Source organism: Pinus tabuliformis, chromosome 9, assembly GCF_031772625.1.
Source record: "Pinus tabuliformis cultivar Carrire ecotype Pingquan chromosome 9, CPIR1, whole genome shotgun sequence".
NCBI classification, from domain to species: Eukaryota; Viridiplantae; Streptophyta; class Pinopsida; order Pinales; family Pinaceae; genus Pinus; species Pinus tabuliformis.
In genome coordinates this window covers 980,319,438-980,340,118 of record NC_142307.1, presented here as the reverse complement: position 1 = coordinate 980,340,118, position 20,681 = coordinate 980,319,438, and positions in this window count along the sequence as shown.

The following is a 20,681-nucleotide window of genomic DNA, read 5'->3' as shown; positions in this document are numbered from 1 at the left end:
CCCCTCATCATTAACAAAAAGGAAGGGTGGAAAGATGTTGAACAGATATTAAGTGAGTAGCTGAAACTAGAGAGGAGTTTTTGGTGGGTACCCTATGACCCACAGGGATTTATCCATGATAGAAAGACAAAATATAGGCTATCAGGCTATGAGCATTGTAGAATCCCTGATATAGAACAATATGCTAATCAAGATGAATGGGTAGAAGGTACATTGGTAGAACAAATCACTGAGGAAGAGAGAATGGAGCAGGCAATGAAAAACCTTGAAAAAACTCTTGACCTGGACTCTTTTGGATAGGTCTCATTCAAATTACCTCAACACATTGGAGCAGGCACATCAAATGCTACAACTTCACAACAAACTACCCAAGAAGATACTCCTCCTGCAGGCACATCCAAAAGCAAGGAAGTGATGCATTCACAACAACAAGAAGTCACAGATCAGCCTCCATCATCACAGCAGCAAGGCCAAGGAAAAATTCCTCCTGCCCAAATCCATGCACAAGAGGTTCCAGCATTGCAGACTCCTCTCAATGAGGAGAAGGGAAGAAAAAGGGACCGGGAGGAGGATACACCAATAAGTGGGCTAGCATAACAGCCAGAAACAAAGAGACAAAGAGTGGATCCTCTACCTGAAGAGGAAGTTATTGAGGAGATTATTGAGAGTCCAAGAAGTGAAAGGGCAGCCAGCCCATTAATTTCCCTAGAGATAGAATCACCAACCAGTTCTCATGGATAGCAAGCGGGAAAACAGCCCATTATGGAGATTTCATCAGCACGGCCACAAAGAAAACAAAGTTTAGATATCAACAGGCCATTCATGGAGATCAAGGAACAAAATGAGCCAATAAGAATGCAGCTTTACGATCAGTTCCTCAAAATGACTCCGGCCAAGCAGCAGAGATTGATGTCTGCCTATGATATCAAGGAAGGGAAATTAATCTTGAGTCATTTCAAACCCACAGTGCAGCAGCCGCAGTTAGCTGCTGATTATATGAGAACAAATCTAGCCACAACTGCTCCTCCTGCAGCAACAACATCAGTCCCTCCCACTTCCCCAGCATCAACAACAGGTCCCTTAGCCACAGATACTTCAGCAACAGCAGCAAAAACAGTGCCAGGTACCAGCATGAGCATGGAGAAGATGATGGAGGAAATAAAAGCCTTGGAACTCCAAATGGCAGAGTTAAAGGAAGCCAAAGAAAAACTAGCCAAGTTGGAGGTAAGCTATGATAAATCAAAGATAACAGTGGCTGAGAAAACAAGAGAGGTAAAGGCCTTGGAAAACAAGGTAAAAACTTTAGAGAAAGACCTGACTCTGCATAAAAATCTGCCATAAATCAAGACAATTTTGTGGACTAAAATTGGCCAGTCCATCACCGATCAATGGAGATCAATTCAAACAATTCATGAGCAAATTGAATTGATAGAAATAGCTCGAGTGGAAACTCAAAAGGCCAAAGCATTATTAAGAAACATGCCAGAACAGGCCAATAGATTAATCCATTTTTTGAATACTCATACCAGAGAGCAATTAGCATCTCTAGATATTCAGGACAGAACAGGTACAATTTTGACAGTTAAAAAGGTGTTAACTATGAAGAGTTTTGTGCAAAATCTGGAGAGAAAATGCCAAGAAATGCAGATGGAAATAAATGCATTTACAGACAAGTTTACAGCCCTACAGCAAAGGGGTCTACCTAGCTTGTTAACCAGCAATTAGAGACTGTTGACACATGAACAGTATGCTCACAGGGTAAACACATATGTTGCAAATCAGATCACAGCATCATCAAGCACTTCAGAAGACATAGTACCTCCTACTGGACAAAGCTTATATGACAAATTGGAAAATCTGTTCTATATTGAACATGAAATAACACATCTCTTCGAAGTCCCACCCAATTTCTATAGGTACACTGAAGCTGATGAAATATTGATAAAGTTACAGAGACACTAGCTACCAACAGACCAATGGTGGCAAAGTATGTTGGAGGTTTTACCAAGGTAGTTTTGGTGCTTGTTCTTTTTTGATCATCTGCATAGAATCAAAATTCAAATATACGGGCCACCTGTTAGAAAATGAAAATAACCAAGGAAGGAATTCACGCTGAAAGCGTTAAGGCAGAATCAAGCACACATGACAGGGCCGTGACAGCAATACAGGAACACAAATTGAAGAGACAGCTACCAGCCGACTTATTCAGTCAAAAAGTCAAATACAGAAGACCACCTAAGGCAGCTAGTACAACGGAAGCTACTTCTACATTGATTAAGCTTTGTTTTCAATGTCATTTATTGCCTTTGAAGAAGAAGATGGCTAAATTCATTGCCTGATATTTTCCATATGAGATATTTTGTAAACTATTTTTGTATATATACCTCCCCTAGAGATGTATTGGGGGTTGGTTGGTGAATATCATTCTGGACCTGGGCTGTAATTTTGAGAACCTTTCTGACTAAAGATTGTTGGAATGCTTTGCTGGTGAATTTTCTGGTTGTGGAATTAATGGTAGAAGAATATGTTGCAGAATTCTCGTGTTACCTCATGGATCAATAAGTCTTTTTACCCTTGTTTTACTGTTCCTATGTTTATTTATCATCTATATATCATGTTCTAATTGCAGGAGAAAAGAATAACCCAGAATTTACTTGACTGTACTCTGTGTTCAATTCCTGTCAATTTTTATGTTTTCTGCAGGACTAGCATAGGCAGGAATTCTTGACTGCTCCTGTCTCCTTGGTTCTTACACTCTAAATATAATTAAGGAATTCTTAATGCTCCTTGGTAATATTTATTCATTTTCTCTCTGTTAGCATAATGAAAGATTCTCAATTGCCTCTCATTTCGTGGCTTCATTTCATCTTATTCCAGTTTGAAAATTGTTCTATGTTTAACTATCATGCTCTGTAGTTCCTCCTTTTGCCTACGAAACCATATCCAAAAATTCATTTTCACTGACTCCATTAACCCAATGGTCTGAACTTCTCTTAGTTTGTAGCCCTGTTCTATTGAATGTCACCCTCCAAACACCAAACAAATACTTATGCTTCATAACTAGCCTAACATATAGCGAAACAAAGCTAAATCATAAAGAGAGAGCCCTCTCTAGTTGCAGATTGGCTAGAATCTGCAGCTAAAAGACTGGTTAATGGTTACCTCGACCGTATTCCCTCCTTAGAATTTTCCTGGGGAACAACCTGAGTGATAACAGAATCTACCCCTAGGTAACTTATCCACATCATTATTACATTTACCATCCTCAATTACATAGGAGAAAAAATCATTTTCTAAGATGAAAGTAAAAATTATAGTGAAATTCAAAAATATCAGCAAATGGTCAAGTGTGCCATTTTTCTGCCAACTGCGCCCTCCTTGTTGCAGGTTGATTTTGACTAAGTTGTAGGTGTCCAAATTAGGCTCAAGATGGCTTGTTGGAAATCCCTTCAAGTCTACTTTCTGAATATGCCTCCAGTTTGCAAAATGAAGCTGATTTGACCCCTCAAAACTTCATTCTCCCAATATTGCTCAGTGCATTGTGCCTATGCCAAAATTGAGGCAGAAACATGGTTTTTTGCCCTTTTTACCTACTAGTTTTGCAAACTAAGGCTAGAAAAAGTGGTTTTCTTAGATGTATTGATCATTTGGCATCCATTGGTAGTATTCATTTACTTAAAAAGTGGCTCAAAAAAGTGGTTGGTGCTGCGCGTTTGACCATGTTGCTGATATAACATTGTCCAGGAGCACATAGAAAAAGACAAAACTTGAAAAAAATAAGCCAAAATGCTTCAAAATTGGTGAAGTGGTTGATGATGGTGTGGCTAGGCTTGGAGTGAAGCCTCTACAAGTATATCAAGTTTCTTTTCTTTTCTTGGTGAGTTAGGGCTTCAATCTTTACATTTGCTGCCTTGAGCTTTGTCCTTGCAATTTTGTTCCTCATGGCATAATGCTTTGCCATCTTTCTCTGAATTTCATTGTCTTTGTTGGCGTTTTCTAGGAGCTTCTCCAAATTCTGGTTTAAATTTTCAAGCCAATGCTCCCAGTTCTCATTAATCATGATGGAAAATTGTTAATTCCATGTGAGCTGATTTGTAAGCTGAGCCTCCTTTTGTCCTTCTAGTTCTAGAGCTCTTTTCAGCCCTCTAGTCCTAGGTCTACTTTTTGTTTCTTGTTCAGGTTAACCATACCTGTCATAGGCTTAATCAAGCAATGCTTTAGCTTTCATTCTTCTCTTTTTGCCTTAAGGATCTAAATCTCCATGACATCATGTTTGGCTTAACACTGTTGGTTTTCTTGCTCATAATATGAAATAATATATTTGGACCTCTCTAAGTTGGTCTAGAGCTCCCTGATGAGTGCATATTTTTCCTTGATGACAATGCTAGTGTCCTCATTGTCATCATGCTCATCTAGGTTAACAAGGTCAAAATTATGCTCTGTCTCATGGAGGTCCACCTCCACATGTTTGATATCTGCCTCAACCTCTGCTTCTCTCATATTTTCTTTTCCTTTGTGTACCTGTTTTGTTGGTGAAGAAGGCAGGGCCCCTCCCACAATCTATGGGGAAAACACCTACCTATGACCTCTCTGATAAGTAAGTGCTAATGTGCCCAAATCTGTCCTTTTAGGCTTGATGACCTCATCCTGCTTAGTCTGCTCCGACTCACCGTTCTCATCTCTGCTAGGTGACTCAATGTGCTCATGAAATGGTGATGGTGGAGGTGATGTTGGCTTGTTGGGGCCTAACCCAATTTTGGAGTTAATTAGCCAAAAAAATCCCTGTACTATTGGCCCTTTCGACAATAGTCCATGGAGCGTAGACTGAGGTCTCACCCGAAGTAGTATGGGAGTGTGTTGGAACCAAGTTTTCACACCCTTGAGATGTCTAAGAGGTTCGACTGGTCCCACTGTTTGTCCTGCGCGTAGGTCACTTCGCGCACTTCCTTGTTCCTCACGCCCTGATACACTGCCTTTGCGCAACCCTAACCAGGGGTTGTGGAGCTTCCACACTGCTAGAACTATGCTCTGCGCTATACCAGTTAATTACCTCCATGTACTTGGATGTCTTATGTTATAATTATTTATACAAAACATTCATATAAGTTCGCGTAGCAAATAAACAGTATACTTGCAAACTATACCCAATCGTATATTAAAACAGGAAAAGATGTGTAGAAATATGGTAAAATTCTCTTTATTGATTATTCCAATGGTTACAAACTCAACCTGCCCTGCGCACTCAGCTGCAGGGGTCTGCACACTCAGCTGTGGACTACTAGGCCTCTGTGCACTCAGCTGCAAAGCCTTCCCCTACTCTACAACCCAAAGACACACTTTACACTTTTTCTCAATCACTTAGACCTCTCATGCTCTTATGCTCTTCTCTACACTTAGAGCCTCGCTCTATTTATACAATCCCATGGTCTGCGGACCATGGGTAGGTTTATCAAGCCGACATTACATTACAAAATGAGGGAGGAAAACTCTGTGACTCTATCATAATTTTGCGCTACGCGCCCACAATTTGTGGAGCTTTTACAAAAATATTTGGTCAAAACTCGGGCTTTAAGCCCCAAAACATGCCTTGGGGGGATTCCATGCCCAACAGGACCCCAACACAAACATCGTGACTCGCCCTCGAGTCACTTTTTCAGTGTGGAAATCTTCACACGGAGTCCTTCCAACTCTGCTTGAACTACTGCAAGGTCGGCAGCGCACTGAGCTACTGCTTGTTGGATCTACTGCATGTGTTGTTCTGAGACTGCGGTGTCGGAAGTGATTCTCTACATTTGTGCATGTATCCACTGCATTTGTGCAAGCTTGCCTTCAATTTCTATTATGATGGTGAAGACCTCATTGATCTAAGGCTGAACATGTGCCATTAGGAATGCTTCCTTGTCGTGTCGCGTCTACTTGTTCTTTCAGTGCCTTGGCCTGTTATATCCGTGCGAGCCTCTGAGTGAGGGCCACGATCTGCATAGTTCCTTTGACGCTGTCATACTATTGTTGGAGTTCTCGCGCCTCTGTCTCTAAGCGCTAGATGTTGGGGTCCTCCTCTAGATTTGTGAGGACCTCAAATGAATCTTCCAACATGTTGGTGCAGTCTCGCACTGCACTGCCAATCTCGTCTAGTTTCGTTGTAATAGCGCTAGCACGCTGTTCTCTCACTTCTAGAGGGGTGGACGGTTGTGCCTTTAACTGCAGCTCGACGATTTGAAGGTTCAGCTCTAGCTGAACCTTTTTCATTTCCTCCCGCGCCTCGCACACCCCTGCTGCTAGCCTATGGATGCATGCCTTTGCTGGTGTGTCTGCTAGGATGGCCAGCTCCGGGACGCTTTGACAAGCTTCATCTAGTACCTGTACCAGATGTCAATTCTATGACACCACTTCGTTGCGCTGCAAGTGCAACTGTTCCATGTTGATTTTTTGCTTGCTGAGGACTTGCAGTGTGCGGCTCTCCCTAGCTCATAGTTCTGCTGTTATCCCATCGTGCAGAATGTATAAGGTCTCCCGCGAGAGTGCAGCCATGTTGATGCCGAGACCCTTCATTTCGCTAACCATAGGCCTGTCGGCCTCATTTTTTGTCACGAGTGCCCCTTCTGGTAGCACTATGGTATTCGTCACCCGCTCGCGTAACATTTGTTCTGCTACCGTTGTTCCGACTACGAGGCTGGTCGAAAGGGTACTAGCCTAAGGAGTGCACAACTGTAACTCCTGCAGCTGTGCTCCGAGGGCCCCCAACGCAATCTAGTTCTCCTACATAAAATTTTGGAGGGCCTTGGAGGTGACATCACGCACTATCTCGCCAATTTCGTGCAGATCACTCTTGGTTAGGGCGACTGGGTTAATAGACAACTTCGATGCCTTGACCTTCTTGCGCACCCTGTCCGCTTGGTCAGGTGCTGGCGCTTCAACTGTGTTGGTGATTTTTGCGAGTCCGTGCCTCCCTCTTCTTCCTCTGCTTCCTGTCCATGCGAAGGTGTCGTTTGGCTCTCGTACGCCTTCGTGGTTGCCTCCTGCACTGCTGCTATTGCGACCTTTCCTATTCAGTTGTTGCCTATGTAGCGTCCCATGCCGCCCACGATTCTACTACCACTATCTCCTTCCTTCTCTTTTCTGCCAACTGTGCCATGCGTAGTTTGCCCTCCTCTTTCTTCCTTTGCACCACAGAACTCTCTATCTCCGTGATGTTTGGAGCACACCACTCCGGCACCCATGTCTCTAGTATGTTAAAGATGACATCGTCCGTGGCTACAAAGGGTAGCTTTCTCCATTGCTTGGTTGGGTCCTTGTGTGCTCTAATGTATATGCTATGGATGTCCACTTTAAATTTCGCAAAACTCTGCAGGCTGTTGTAGACAGTGGGCGACAATCGCGGCTTGCAGTTGATCCCCATTCTGAGTTTCATCTCCATGAACACCCAGAATATCTTACTGTTGCGGATCCTATTTGCATCCTTTGTGACCCAGAGTGAAGCGTACTTCGCGGCCTTCGGCAGATTCCTATCAATTGTGGGGAATTGACTATCTTCTGACAATTCCCCTGCCACGAGTACTATGGATAGCAGAAGCCATGCATAATGGAACATTTTTCCCTATTCCTGAGCTTCACGAAAATTCTCCAAGAATTCCTTGTAGAGGAACTTGGACTAGTTGAACTGGACTCCCTCCACACATTGTTAAGCAAGTGCTACCACCGGCATGGGTACCTCATCTACGCGGCACTTGCACATAACCTTACTGTCTAGTATTTGGGTCACCACTTTCGCTGCTTTATCATTGATGTTGGATATGGCATAGCCGCTTTTCTTCTTTTCCAGCTTGTATTTCTTCTTCATGGCCTCTGCAATGGCCAAGTCATTTCTCTTCCCTTCCGAGATGTCTGCGGGGTCCTCTCCTTTGCATGGAAGCCAAGTAATGTGGTGAATCAAGTCTGTTGTGATGGGGATGGGATCCTCCAGCCACAAACACCCATCATGAACTAGGCAGAGTAGCTGTCTGATGATGAAAATTGTTATTGGGGCATGGTGGAAATGCGGCACCCAGAGCAGGTTAAGTAGCCCGGCCTTTTCCACTCCGCACAACCACTTTCACAGCTCTAATTCTGTAACCCCCGCCACGGTGTTATGCTTGGGATTCATGAGGTGCGAGGTCTCAAGGTGAGGGAACTTCTCGTGGTCAGTGAGGTCCTAATCTTCGGATTTTAAGCTCGGTAATCTTCCCAGGTGCTTGCCCTCAAAACTAATGTTGTTATGGAGGAGCTGGATCTGGAGCGAGCTCTTGGTCTCGTCAAGGTCCTTAGGCACTTTAGCCTTCCCTTTCCATGGGGGGACATAGGCGGGCAACTTTGTCGGGGGTGTGCAGGCTCAGTTTCCTCCTCCATGCCTTTGTCCTCATCCTCTTCGATGATAAGGTCCTCAAGGTCTTCTTCTTCCCCATCGGTCTCTATGGTAACGAACTTCCGCTTCTCCTCCATCGACAACTTGCTGCACAGCGGGTTCCGCGGGGGCACACGTACAAGAACCATCGCTTGTTTGTCCTTATTTGGTATTGGCATGCACTGTGATTTTGGTATTTTTGCCACAATCCCGACGCCTTCCAGAGCATCCCCCACAATCAGGGCCTGTGCGGACTCTTCGGCAGTCATTTCTGTTATTTCCATAATGTCCCCAACTGCTGCCATCGTGTCAGTCTAGAAATCTATCACTCATGAACTCCGGGGCTCAATCAATGCTCGACACAAAACAAAGAGGGCTTTGCTCAATAGCTCAATTCGCAAATGACCAAGTGTCGTTTGTTGGGTAGCCCTTTGTAATTTATAGCGCTTTTTGAATTTAAATTCGACCATTCCCCCCAAATCCAATTCATTAATGCTCCCTTGGCGGCATATTTTCCTAAATCTTGCCCCTAAATTGTGTCTTAAATGCCTGTCGCCCACTCTATTTGGTCTCAAGTCGAGCATCCCATCATGAATAGTGACTTCAATGGTCACTTTCTGACCAACCCACATGATAGTGCAACCCCCCATGCACGGTCGCGGACCTTGTGACTCTTTGCTTCTACGTGTAGCTCCAACATCACGTAGCTCCTTGGCAGAATAGTTTATAGTCCCGCGCTTCCTTTCAACTGGCTAGAGCACTAAGACTGTACTTCCCTCAGCTAGTCAGGTGGACGCACCACCTATATAAAGTTTCATCCTGTCATCCAACACTTTTCTTGGAAAATACCCACCTTTTATTGTTACGGGCGGCATCGCGCACTTCATCGTCTGCAACGCGCTACCCTGGTCGATTCGCTTAGTAATGTGTGGTCCAAGCCAAGGCATTAGACTGATCAATTCATGGTGATAGGCCTCAAACTTGTCAGCATGATCATGCACATCCTGTCTTATCACCCTGGTCTTTTTACCGAGAAAATATTCCTTTATCTCGTCCTCCAACTTCTTGACTTCCGCATCTACTAGAGCACTTTTCTTCCTTAATCGTACCCTTTCTTCTTCAAGTTCTTGGAGCCTAGAATTTCCCTGTTGGATTTCTTCTTCCAAGGTTTTGCGAACCGTCGTATCTACTGGTGCTATCATGCATGGTCTAAGCTTTTCATGTACTATAGGGCTTACAACGTTTGCTTTATACTCCAGCCTTGGTGGTGCCTGCATGGTCAGGTTCTTGCACACAGTCCTATAAGCCCATAGAACCACTAGTATGCGCAGGTCCTAGTCAGTCCGCTTCACATTGTGGACCTTGTTCAGCACTTTGCGTACTTTGTTAAAGGCTTCTGCATGGATATCTTTCTGCGCACTTGGTATTTTCATACTTCGTGGTCCCAACTGGAGGGATTGTTCGTGCCATTGCCTTCCCGCACCTGCTTATTGATCATGTCTCCTACCACAAGGACTATGTGCATTTGTGCAGGTTTCGCACCGTATGCCTATATCTACCTGGATAGGTGGGTATGCCGGCCGTTTCGTCTGACAATCTTGTCCGTTAAATGCATCGGAGGCTTCCCAAACCATTTGTGCATCATTCTTCTATAGTCGTGCCAGTCCTCAAAACTTCTTTGGTGCGTACCCCACCATCTTGCGGGCGTAGCTCACAGTACCCATTTCAGAGCATCGAAGCGTTGTTGTTCTGACACTTCTCTTTCAAATTTGTTCAGGAAGTCATCCACCTTGCTTAACCCATCATACGTAGGCAGATCTCTTACCTCTATTTCTATGCAGCACAACGATCTCGTCATCATGTTACAGTTGAGCGTGGTTACCTCGTGTAACCGATTCTGCCATTGTTCTATCTCCTCGTCAAAATCTGATGTGTAGGAGCTTTCACGATCCCATGAGATCTAGCCATCCGCAGTTGGATTTACCTAGTCTTGCTCTCATGCAGTTATCTTGTAGATGCAGTCCAGATCATCATCACTGACTAGTCGCGCACTGGCTCTGTGTAGCGCGATCCTTCTATAGGGTCTAAAGGTACCACTACATGCAGAGAATTTTTCTCAAATATCATCTTAAGCTTCTTCAGATTTATCACTCCATTCATGTTAATGCCCCAATCTATTCCCAATAGCGTGGGGTAGGGATTGTCATCATCAACAATCTCTATCACTTCAAAATCTGCTAGCGCGCTTGCTCCTTCGATATCTACTGTGATTCCCTGCAATCTCCCCATAGGTAGGATCTTTTACTTGTTCACCATTTGCAGTTGGATAGGAGACCATTACAGCACCGGCCTGCCCATGCGCTCCCATGTTTGCTTTGGCAGGACATTCGCGTCCAATCCTAGATCTAGAATCACTTGGTCCATCTCATATTCCCCAATTTGCGCGGTCAATCTCATCTCCCTCCCTGTTCGCATCATGTGCTTCATGAGCTACCAGACTATGCACAGCTCTCCTGGCACAGTCCAAGCTCATCTAGTTATGAGTTTTTGCATCCCATTTACAGCCTTGCTGTCGTGCAGTAGCTTCATGCTTGTCTCCAAGAACATAGTGAGCATCGATGGGTCCATTTCTGGCTCTAGTCTGTCCTTACTTCTTGAAGTGGAGGCATCAGCGAAGCTCCTCTTAGCTTCCATGAAGGTCTCCTTATCATGCTCCAAATCAAATTTTGATTCCTTCGTTGGAGCCTTGTGAACCCAGGTACTTTCTTCAGGCTGCTTGCTTTTGTCATCCCCTATCATAATTCCACTCCGGAGCACGATATTTACATTAGGGTCTTCCTCGCGCGGCTCAGACCTCATCATTTGCAAGTTCTGAGGCAGGGGAGGTTGGAGTGCTCCTTTATCGCACAACCTCGCTATCGGTGTGGGACAATCCTCCATCTCATGATCAAACAATGTACAATACAAGCATGATGGTTGTGTTGGATTCGTACAATCGCGGACATAATGCCTTGGCCCTCTACAATTGTAACATATCAATTGTTCGCGACCTCTTCCGGGTCCCCCTCCACCTTGGCCTCATCCGCGCCCCTGAAATCGGTGCACATCATTCTTGCGTTTTGATCGAGGGGCCGTGTTTCGGCCTAAACTCTGTAGGTAGGAGTTCGATCCATCATTGGCTCATAACTTCTACAGGTGCGCTCATCATGTCCCATTGGCCTACAAAAACTACAGAACAACTGCTGTGAATTCTGTGTATACTTTTATAATAGATGGCAGTTATCTGTAGCATGCTTTCCTCCTCTCTGAAAAATCGTGCACCATAGTGCAGGCGCCGCGCTTGGTCCTGCTCGTGCCTCCAGTCTTAATGGCATTGGCCCTCCTCCCGCAAGGTAATTTGCGAACACCAGGAAGTGGTCCTTGTCATGCCCCTAGCACTTGCATTTTACGCACCATACCTCATCGCGCACCTCTCGGCGGGTTGTCCTGTCTTGTTTCAAACTCTGCATATCAAGGCACAAGTTTTTCAACTGCGCGTGAATTTGCTAAACTCCCAGGTTGGGATCTTGTTTCGGGGTCACGTGCAATCTCATCGCGACCTCCAAGGCCTTGGCCTAAGTTCTTAGCCTCTATTGCAACAACGCATTCCATATATGCAGTGTTAACGATGCTACAAACCATTCACGATGTTACCCATTTGTTAACGTCATGTTCGCTTCACGAATTGTGCACTTTAGTCTTTGATCCAACTCCCACGAGGACTCGCCTAGTAGCATTGTGATTTCTTTTAACCTAATGGCCGACTGTGCCTCTGACTTTAGCTTGCTAAATTCTTTTTTTAACGCAGCTTGGATATTCATGATCCCCACGTTTGGATTATCATTGAAATGCTTAATGTACCAGGTCAGTGTGCGATCCTGTAGAGCACTAACCAACGTTGCCTTCTTTATATTGTCATCTGTGATTCCCTGTGCTTCCCATATAGCTTTTATCATGAACCAAAACTGGTATGGATCTTCATTCCCTACTCCCTTGAACACTGGTAGCTTTATTGCGCTTTCCATACTGCTTCGCGGTGGTGGCGGAGGTGGTATGGGTGAAGACAGTGGTGAAGATAGTGAAACTAGCAGTAGTGTGGGTGGGGGTGGTATGCGTGGAATTCTCTGCCTTATCATATTGATCGCACTTCTTGGCGAGACCTTTGTGAGCTCTTCTTCACCCCCTCATGGAGGTGAAATGAAGGGGATAGTTTCTAGTTCTGTGCTACCTTAATTTCTGTAGATTCTCCCACTTCGTGTAGCCCCAAACATCAATTTATTCACATAACCCATTTTTCACATAGTAGCATTTTAATCCAAGTGTTCAAAGATTTGACGTACTTACCTTGTGGTCCTTTGAGGAAGCGTCGTTCTGCCTCACTATAACTGACTGAAGTATCTATCGCGAGTTCGATGATGAATCCTCCTATGATTCGATCGAGCCAGTGATCAACAATGCACATGATCTTATCTTCTGATACTTCTAGTATGCGCACCAATTCTGGAGTCCACACAATAGGTCTATCGAGTTTAAACATTCCTTGGCTATTTGCTAGCTTCACTATCCACTCGTATAACTCAGTGGGGAAGGATGCGAAGAAAATTTTGTGGATCTCTGTATATAAGTAGCAGTCTAACTACTTTTCCTTTGATAGTCACAGATTCCTGTTTTCCTACGCCGCAAATTCGTGAATCTTCCTATCCAACCAATCTTCAATTCCTTTCTTTGTCAGATTCTAGTGATATGGCATCAAACATCTCTATGCAAATCCCAGTCTCGATAATGGAACCATTTATTGGCTTGTTGGGGCCTGACCCAGGTTGAAAGTTAATTAGCCAAAAAATCCCTGTACTACTGGCCCTTTCAACAACAATTCACGGAGCGCGGACTGAGGTCTCACCCAAAGTAGTATGGGAGGGTGCTGGAACTAGGTTTCCACACCTTTGAGATGTCTGGGAGGTTCAACTGGTCCCATGGTTTGTCCCTACGTATAGGTCACTTCGCGCACTTCCCTGTTCCTCACGCCCTAATACATTGCCTTCGCGCAACCCTAACCCGGGTCTGTGGAGCTTCCACGCTGCTAAAGCCGTGCTCTGTGCTCTACCAGTTAATTACCTCCATGTACTCGGATGTTTTATGTTATAATTATTTATACAAAACATTCATATAAGTTTGAGTAGCAAATAAACAGTATACTTGCAAACTATACCCAATCATATATTAAAACAGGAAAATATGCATAGAAATATGGTAAACTTCTCTTTATTGATTCTTCCAATGGTTACAGACTCGACTTGCCCTGCGCACTTAGTTGTAGGGGTCCACGCACTCAGCTGTGGACTACTAGGCCTCTATGCACTTAGCTGCAGAGCCTTCCCCTACTCTATGACCCAAAGACACACTTTACACTTTCTCTCAATCACTTAGAGTTCTCATGCTCTTATGTTCTTCTCTACACTTAGAGCCTCGCTCTATTTATACAATCCCATGGTCCGCGTAGGTCTATTAACCCAACATTAAATTACAAAACGAGGGTGGACAACCTTGTGACTCTATCAATTCACACTCTACGCCCACAATTCGCGGAGATTTTACAAAAATATTTGGTTAAAACTTGGGCTTTAAGCCCCAAAATGTGCCTTGGGGGGATTCCATGCCCTACAGTGACGGTGAAGGAGACTAACCTGATGATGATGCATGGTTTTTGGGCTGAGATGGAGGAATGGATGTGGAAGTATGAGATGATTAAGGCACATTTCGAACATTCTGAATAGATGGATCATTGAATATGTGATTGGTTATGAAGGTACTCCATGCAATGTTCCGTTCTTTGAGATGATAGAGGACTACGATTTTGATGAGGGAATGATGGAAAAGACTTCTCATTTGATGTTCATACTCTCTTATCTAGACAATAAATGCTATCTTATAAATGCTCTGGAAAAGGTAGTAGGGCATGTTGAGCATCTTTACCCTAGTGAAATGCATTAAGAGACGGATGTGATAGGTATAAAGTATAGAAAATCTACCTTCGCATGAAAAGTATTTCATGATAATCTTCATCATTGGGGAATATCTGTGCAAGAGGTAAGAAAAAGGAAAAAACCTCTTTTTCGCATTCCTGTACCTTGGTTTTATGGAAGGCTCATAGTAATGTTCCTCCAATTCACTTTGCTTGAATCATTTCTCCCCAACATTTGGGATCCCGATGGAAGCTAATATAATGGCAGTCGATATAGTAAAAGTGACACCAGCTAGAGTAACTTGGTTTTCATGGAGGTTAGATATGAAAAGTTTGGTCAACATGGCATGGTGTTGGACTTTTTGAATTTTCTCACAAAATTCATAACAGCCAACATTTTTGAAACATGTCATAACCATAGGAGATGCCAAGAGTTCCCTGATATTTTTTGGCTCAAATATGAGTATTCTCCCCCCTTTGTGTGGTCTCTTCACGTCGATTTCTTCTCCCTCACTGTATGGTCTATTTTCTTCTTCTGCCATGGTGTCTTAATGTCAAAACCCTAAGGAAGTATAATGTTGCTGGAATGTGGTTTTTACGAATAAGGAATGGGAAATGGAAATTGAAGGAGATGGTGCTAGGGATTTGTGAAATGGGGGAGGGGACAAGGAGTAGTAATATGATGGAATTTAGGATGGGGAAATTATTTACAGGTTGGGGGTTGGGAGCCTAGGTAGTTGTAGCACCTAGGGCTTAGGGTATTGGGATAAAGGGTTTAGGGAAAGGGAATTGTAATGAGGGAAGGGTATGAAAGTGTAGGGGAATGCAATTTTGGAATTGAGAGTGAAATGGTGATTTGAGGGAGATACTAGGGTTTGAAATGAGTAAAACACCAAATTTTTATTGAAACTTTCAAAATACCATAATGAATGCCTGTAGGAGGAAAATGAATGATATATTTAACTGTCACTCACTTGCTGGAGGTTGAAGACAATGTTGCTGAAGCTTTGGAGGCAATTTGGCAAAGTCTGGAAGCGTTTCTAGCTTTTCTGGGCAAGTGCGCAGCGCCACAAGCAAACGTGCCTTGCCTTTGGTATGTGCGCAACACCAGAAGCAAGTGCGCAGCGCCTTTGGTCTATGCGCATGGCCATCTTCCAACTACGTTTTGAAGGGGTTACCGATGTCCAAATTGAACTCAGGATAGCTCATTGGAAATCTTATCCTATATAATTTCTAGATATGTCTTTATTTTTTAGAATGAAGTTTATTTTCCCTATCAAAAAATGTTTCTCCCAAGACTGCTCCTGTGCGTAGTGCCAAGGTGCCCTATGCGCAATGCCTTTCTTCTGACCATTTTTGGAGGCCTTCCTCAACCTCACTTTGATCTCATGATAGGTCATTAGAAATATATTTCAGTCTAGTTTTCATTTGACTTATCAAGAAAGTCATTTCGACACTCCATCTAGGAGAAACATTATTTTTCCAAAGGTTGCTCCTGAAGTGCAGAAAACCTCTTGTAGCACTTGTATGTTTTACATTTCTCCAAAACCATAACACCTATGTAAAAAATGAATTTTTTTTTTCCTTGGCCTATTATGGGCAAAATACTCTCTCAATTTTGTAAAATCCATCTCTGTTTGGTTGGAAACATACTTTGAAGCAAAACTGACCCTATGTGTGGCAAATGATTTTGTCCCTTGGAATGATTTTTTTGAAAAATGATGGAGACATGATGTTTATGAGTTGGAGTGGCCACATACTTGCTGATATGACCTCCCTTATTCCTCCTCTACTCATATGTCTCTAATTCCATAGCAAACCCTAGCTCAATGGGAGAGGAAATTAGGGTTTAGTGTAGGCAAAACAAGGGATTTGGGAAATTTATAGGAATGAAGGGAAATAAAGGGGATAGGGGGCTTCTAAATTCTTAGGAAAATTTTGGGAGGTAGGGAGGGATGTTAGGAAGTAAGGGAAACTGTAATTTCAAGGATTGAGTTAGGGGAAGGGTTCCAAAAGGGCAAAGCACGGGCCTAGTCTAGAAAAGTGTCAAAAGTGTAGCAATAGGCTAGGGTTTGTAGAAAAATGATGATTTTGAGGGATAGGAGTGACAGGAAGTGTTTAGGAAGGTATATTAAGGATAGGCAAAGGCGTAAGAGCATCAAGATACAAGTTTTGTTGATTATTTAACCATGGAGGTCATGAAACCAAGAAAAATGCCCTCAAAACCCTAGGAGAGGGAAATGAGAGGAATGGGCATGGGAAAAGGTCAAGGGAGGTAGATGGAGTGTAGGTGAGTGAGGTTTTTTTGACTAGGGATACCATCAGTGAGTACATTTTTGAATGAGGACCTAGGTGGAATGACAAAAAATTTTGAGTGAGACCTTAATATGAATATGAAAAGAGGATTTTTTATCACTGATGGCAGGATGCAAATACTGACACTAACAGGAGGAACTAGTAGGAGGTCAAACAATGGGGTGTTGCTTCATGTGTTCAACTAGTTAACTGATGATTCACTCAAATATAATTCATGCATGTCAGATCTGAGAGTTACCCATTTGAGATTGGAGTTCAAGGACAATGTACAATCAATTGTATAATCATATGAATTGTACAGGTGGTGCATGCAGTCACAGGAAGGCCTATGAGGATTGCACAATTCATATTGAGGAATTTCCCTAATTAATATGGGGCTAATTCCCAAGGAAACAAGGCAAGGAAATAGGGACTTGGGCAAGCAGAAATTTGGATAGGTATTGGCTTGGGCTTGTCTAGGAAGTCGTGAGATAGATAGAGATAGTGCAGAGGTTGCTCGGGATTGAGAAAAGCCTTGTAATATTCTCATATTTTTTTACTAATGCAATATATAGATAACACGGGTTTTTAGTTGTGGCTTTCCCTAGGAAATCATTGTGTAATTTGTTGATTGAATTCTTTCTCTTGTATGCTTTGTGATTTTGTGATCGTTAATTTGTTTCCACTAATGAGTAGAGTAAATTCAAGTCTATTGTTTTAGTAAATTACAATTAGTAGTTTGAATCTACAAGGAATTTCTACACATTGCATGAAGGTAATTTCCTATTTGATTTCCTACCATGATGTTTCTACATAGTGAATATATCATTTCTTTAAATTAACTTACACATTATGATCCCAAGCCATGGTCTAATCTAAAAATGGTATTTCCTATGATTGGGGGTAGTCAATCCGCTTTCTTTTATATTAATGTGGGACCTAGTATCTTGAAAGACACTACCTTTCTTGGGACATATCATGGCCAACCACCATAAGTTTTGTCATTAGGAATGTTTCTTATGTGTCAAATTCCATTGGGGGCACCTTTCATGCATCAAAACAACTTGTTTCTCTATAATTTTTCTATTGTCATTGAGAGGGAAACTAGGGACAAGATCTCCCATTACATAAATCCCTCTTATTTTCCATCCATATGGTGTTGTTTGTACCCTTGTGATATCCTCATTGACTTCTTTAGGCTTACCCTAGGCAATCCTACTTGGTACCTTAATCCACCCTCTCCACCCTCATCCTCAACACCACCTTCCCATTTAGTCTTAACTACCATGCAATATGAAAGTGTTCCCACACTTTAAACCTTAGATACAACTGATAATATCATCATCCATAATAGGAAATGAATGGGAACAATGGTTGAGGGAAGAACAAGAAGAATTGGGGACCAATATTTTTAGGTTTCCCATGGCCACTTATACCACTATGCCTATTTAGGTTGTACCTCCTTGTGCTCTATGAAATGCCAAAAATAATGCAACCAATAAGTACCCTACACTCCCAAAGTTGTAAAATATAATTTTCCTACTTGTGGAAATTTCTTGTGAATATTTCTTAGTGGTGGAAGTCACTCATCCAATGTGATTAAAATATCTGGCATGAAAGTGTAATCCATCATCATTGCACACCAACTATGCTTATTACTTTTCCAAACATTGTGGAAAATATCCTTACTATTGTCCCAAACTCCCCTAGCCTTAGGTTGCATGGGATTCTATTTAATAATAGACTCAATTAGGGTTTCCCAACATTTATCCTAATAAACAAATATTGTCTTCACCTAGTACAATTAACATCAATTATGCCATTATGTGTTGTATATGCATTTTTGTAACTCCTAAGTCGCGTGATGACACTATTGACAAGGATAAATGACATAGAAATAGTCAAAAGGATTATCTTCAGTATGAGGTCTCAATTATACCTCATGCCATTTAGGATAAGAAAGCCATCTCGATTCTAGCTTGGAAATCACGCTTGATTTATTGAATATCATGAAAAATTGAATGATCATCACAGCAAGGTTCAAGTAAACTAAACTACAACTATATAATTACAAAAATAAAAATGTTGTAATTAAATGTTGAAAGATAGAATATATGAGATGCTAAACAAAAAATAGCTTGATAAAGAAAACAACAAGTTTATTTCCTAGGAAGCTCCATGGGTTAGCTCAAATAGTCAAGTCCCTATTGTTAAGTACCTCGCTGATTAGGAGGTAACAAGGTCAATTCTCCTTGATGCCCTTGGTGTTAGGCCCTTATAGTCTAGCCAATGGGGTTTAAAATATTCCCTTCAGGGTTGATCTACCCAAATTTTCCGTGGAGGTAACGGCCACCCAGTGTCTGTGAACCACCCATAAAAAAAAACGAACAAACAAACAAACAAAACAAAAAATAATTAGTAATAACATGAGAAAGAGATATATAGTTCACAAAATAGTCCATTAATTAATAGTAACAAATCTCACAGAATGTACACACAAATGAAAATATTTTTTATTAGCCTAAAGAAAAGTTGCAATGTATGCTAAGTCACAATATGGTAGTGGCCTTCAAGGCTTCACAATATTATTTGTCATTATATATAGAGTACACCAGCTTCCTAGATCATGTATTTTAAAATATGCAAAAATTTTACTAAACACTTGAAAATTCAAAAGTAAAGAAGTTCAGGAATCCAAAAGTCCCTCTTACAAGGAGTTTTACATTATTTATAGATTACATCAATAACTATCCTTGGGAACCATTGGGCTTCCACTAGGCAGTTATAATCTCTTCATATTCTCATTATTTTCAAATAAATTAAGGAAAATAATTTGTAAACTCCTAAAGACTGAAAAAACAACTACAACAATTTAATTGGAGCTTCCATATGGACCTTTAGGACTCCATGAAGATAAGCTACTCAGATCTTGTAATAAGAGAAAATCATCTTAATCCTACAAGGTAACAACCCTTCCATAATGATATGTTATTATTACATGCTCTGTGAGAGGGCTTGCACATCTTTCTTTAGTGAAACCATGAAGGACTTTAGGATTTTTTGTTTCTTTGAGGGCTCCACAATTTGTTACTCAAGATTTTCTTTTGTGAAGACACTAAAATAAAACTCTCAAGAAGCCAACATATCTTCAATACTCCTATCTACTTCTTCATCCATCTTGGATTCTCCTTGGGCTTCAATTGCTAGTAACTTGTTCATATTGATTGATCTCTCAAATAAGGAATCATGTTTCTAGTAGAAAGCTACATATCTAGAGATGTGTTTCTCCAATTTTTCATAGATATTTAAGTCCCTGTTGAAATAAATGGAATCATATGTTATTTCTTCTTCCTTAATCCTAAGGACCTTCGATGGAGCTTATTCCTTGGGCCATTTCTCTAATTGGTTCACAACATTTTTACTCCTTGCAATTGAGTGTCTCTCTCCTGATCCAATTCCCAGAGTGGAAATAACTTGTTGAGTATATTTCAGAGTGGTTGGAGGCATATGTATATTTGTTTGACCATGGAATTATGAGATTCATGTAGTTCAAATGCACAAGACCTATAATATTCCATGTTAGTGCCCTCCTGCTTCATATTTCTATTGTTAGTTTTAATAGCATGACCTGTTTCTCCAACTATACTATGTAGTAATCCTTTTGCTTCATTTCTTCAAGGTCTTTCACATTTTTCTCAGTGCCATAAGAGAATGTTGTGCCTTCCTATACCATAGAGAGTGGATATTTTTTAGTGTCTAACACAACAAGACTTTTTGTGGCAACTAAACCTAGAGGTAAATGAGGAGTTGACAAGATATTATCCTTATGCTCCACCATCCTATTTAGGGTGTGCTCATATTTGAATTTTCCGAAGTTAACCACTTTCCTCTTTCTCATTGGTGTGATGGCCATCTTTGTGACTAGAAAATAACCACCTATGATGGTAGGAATTGTTGGTTCCACTACCTCAATGTACATGAAATCTATGCTCTGGTGGACATCTT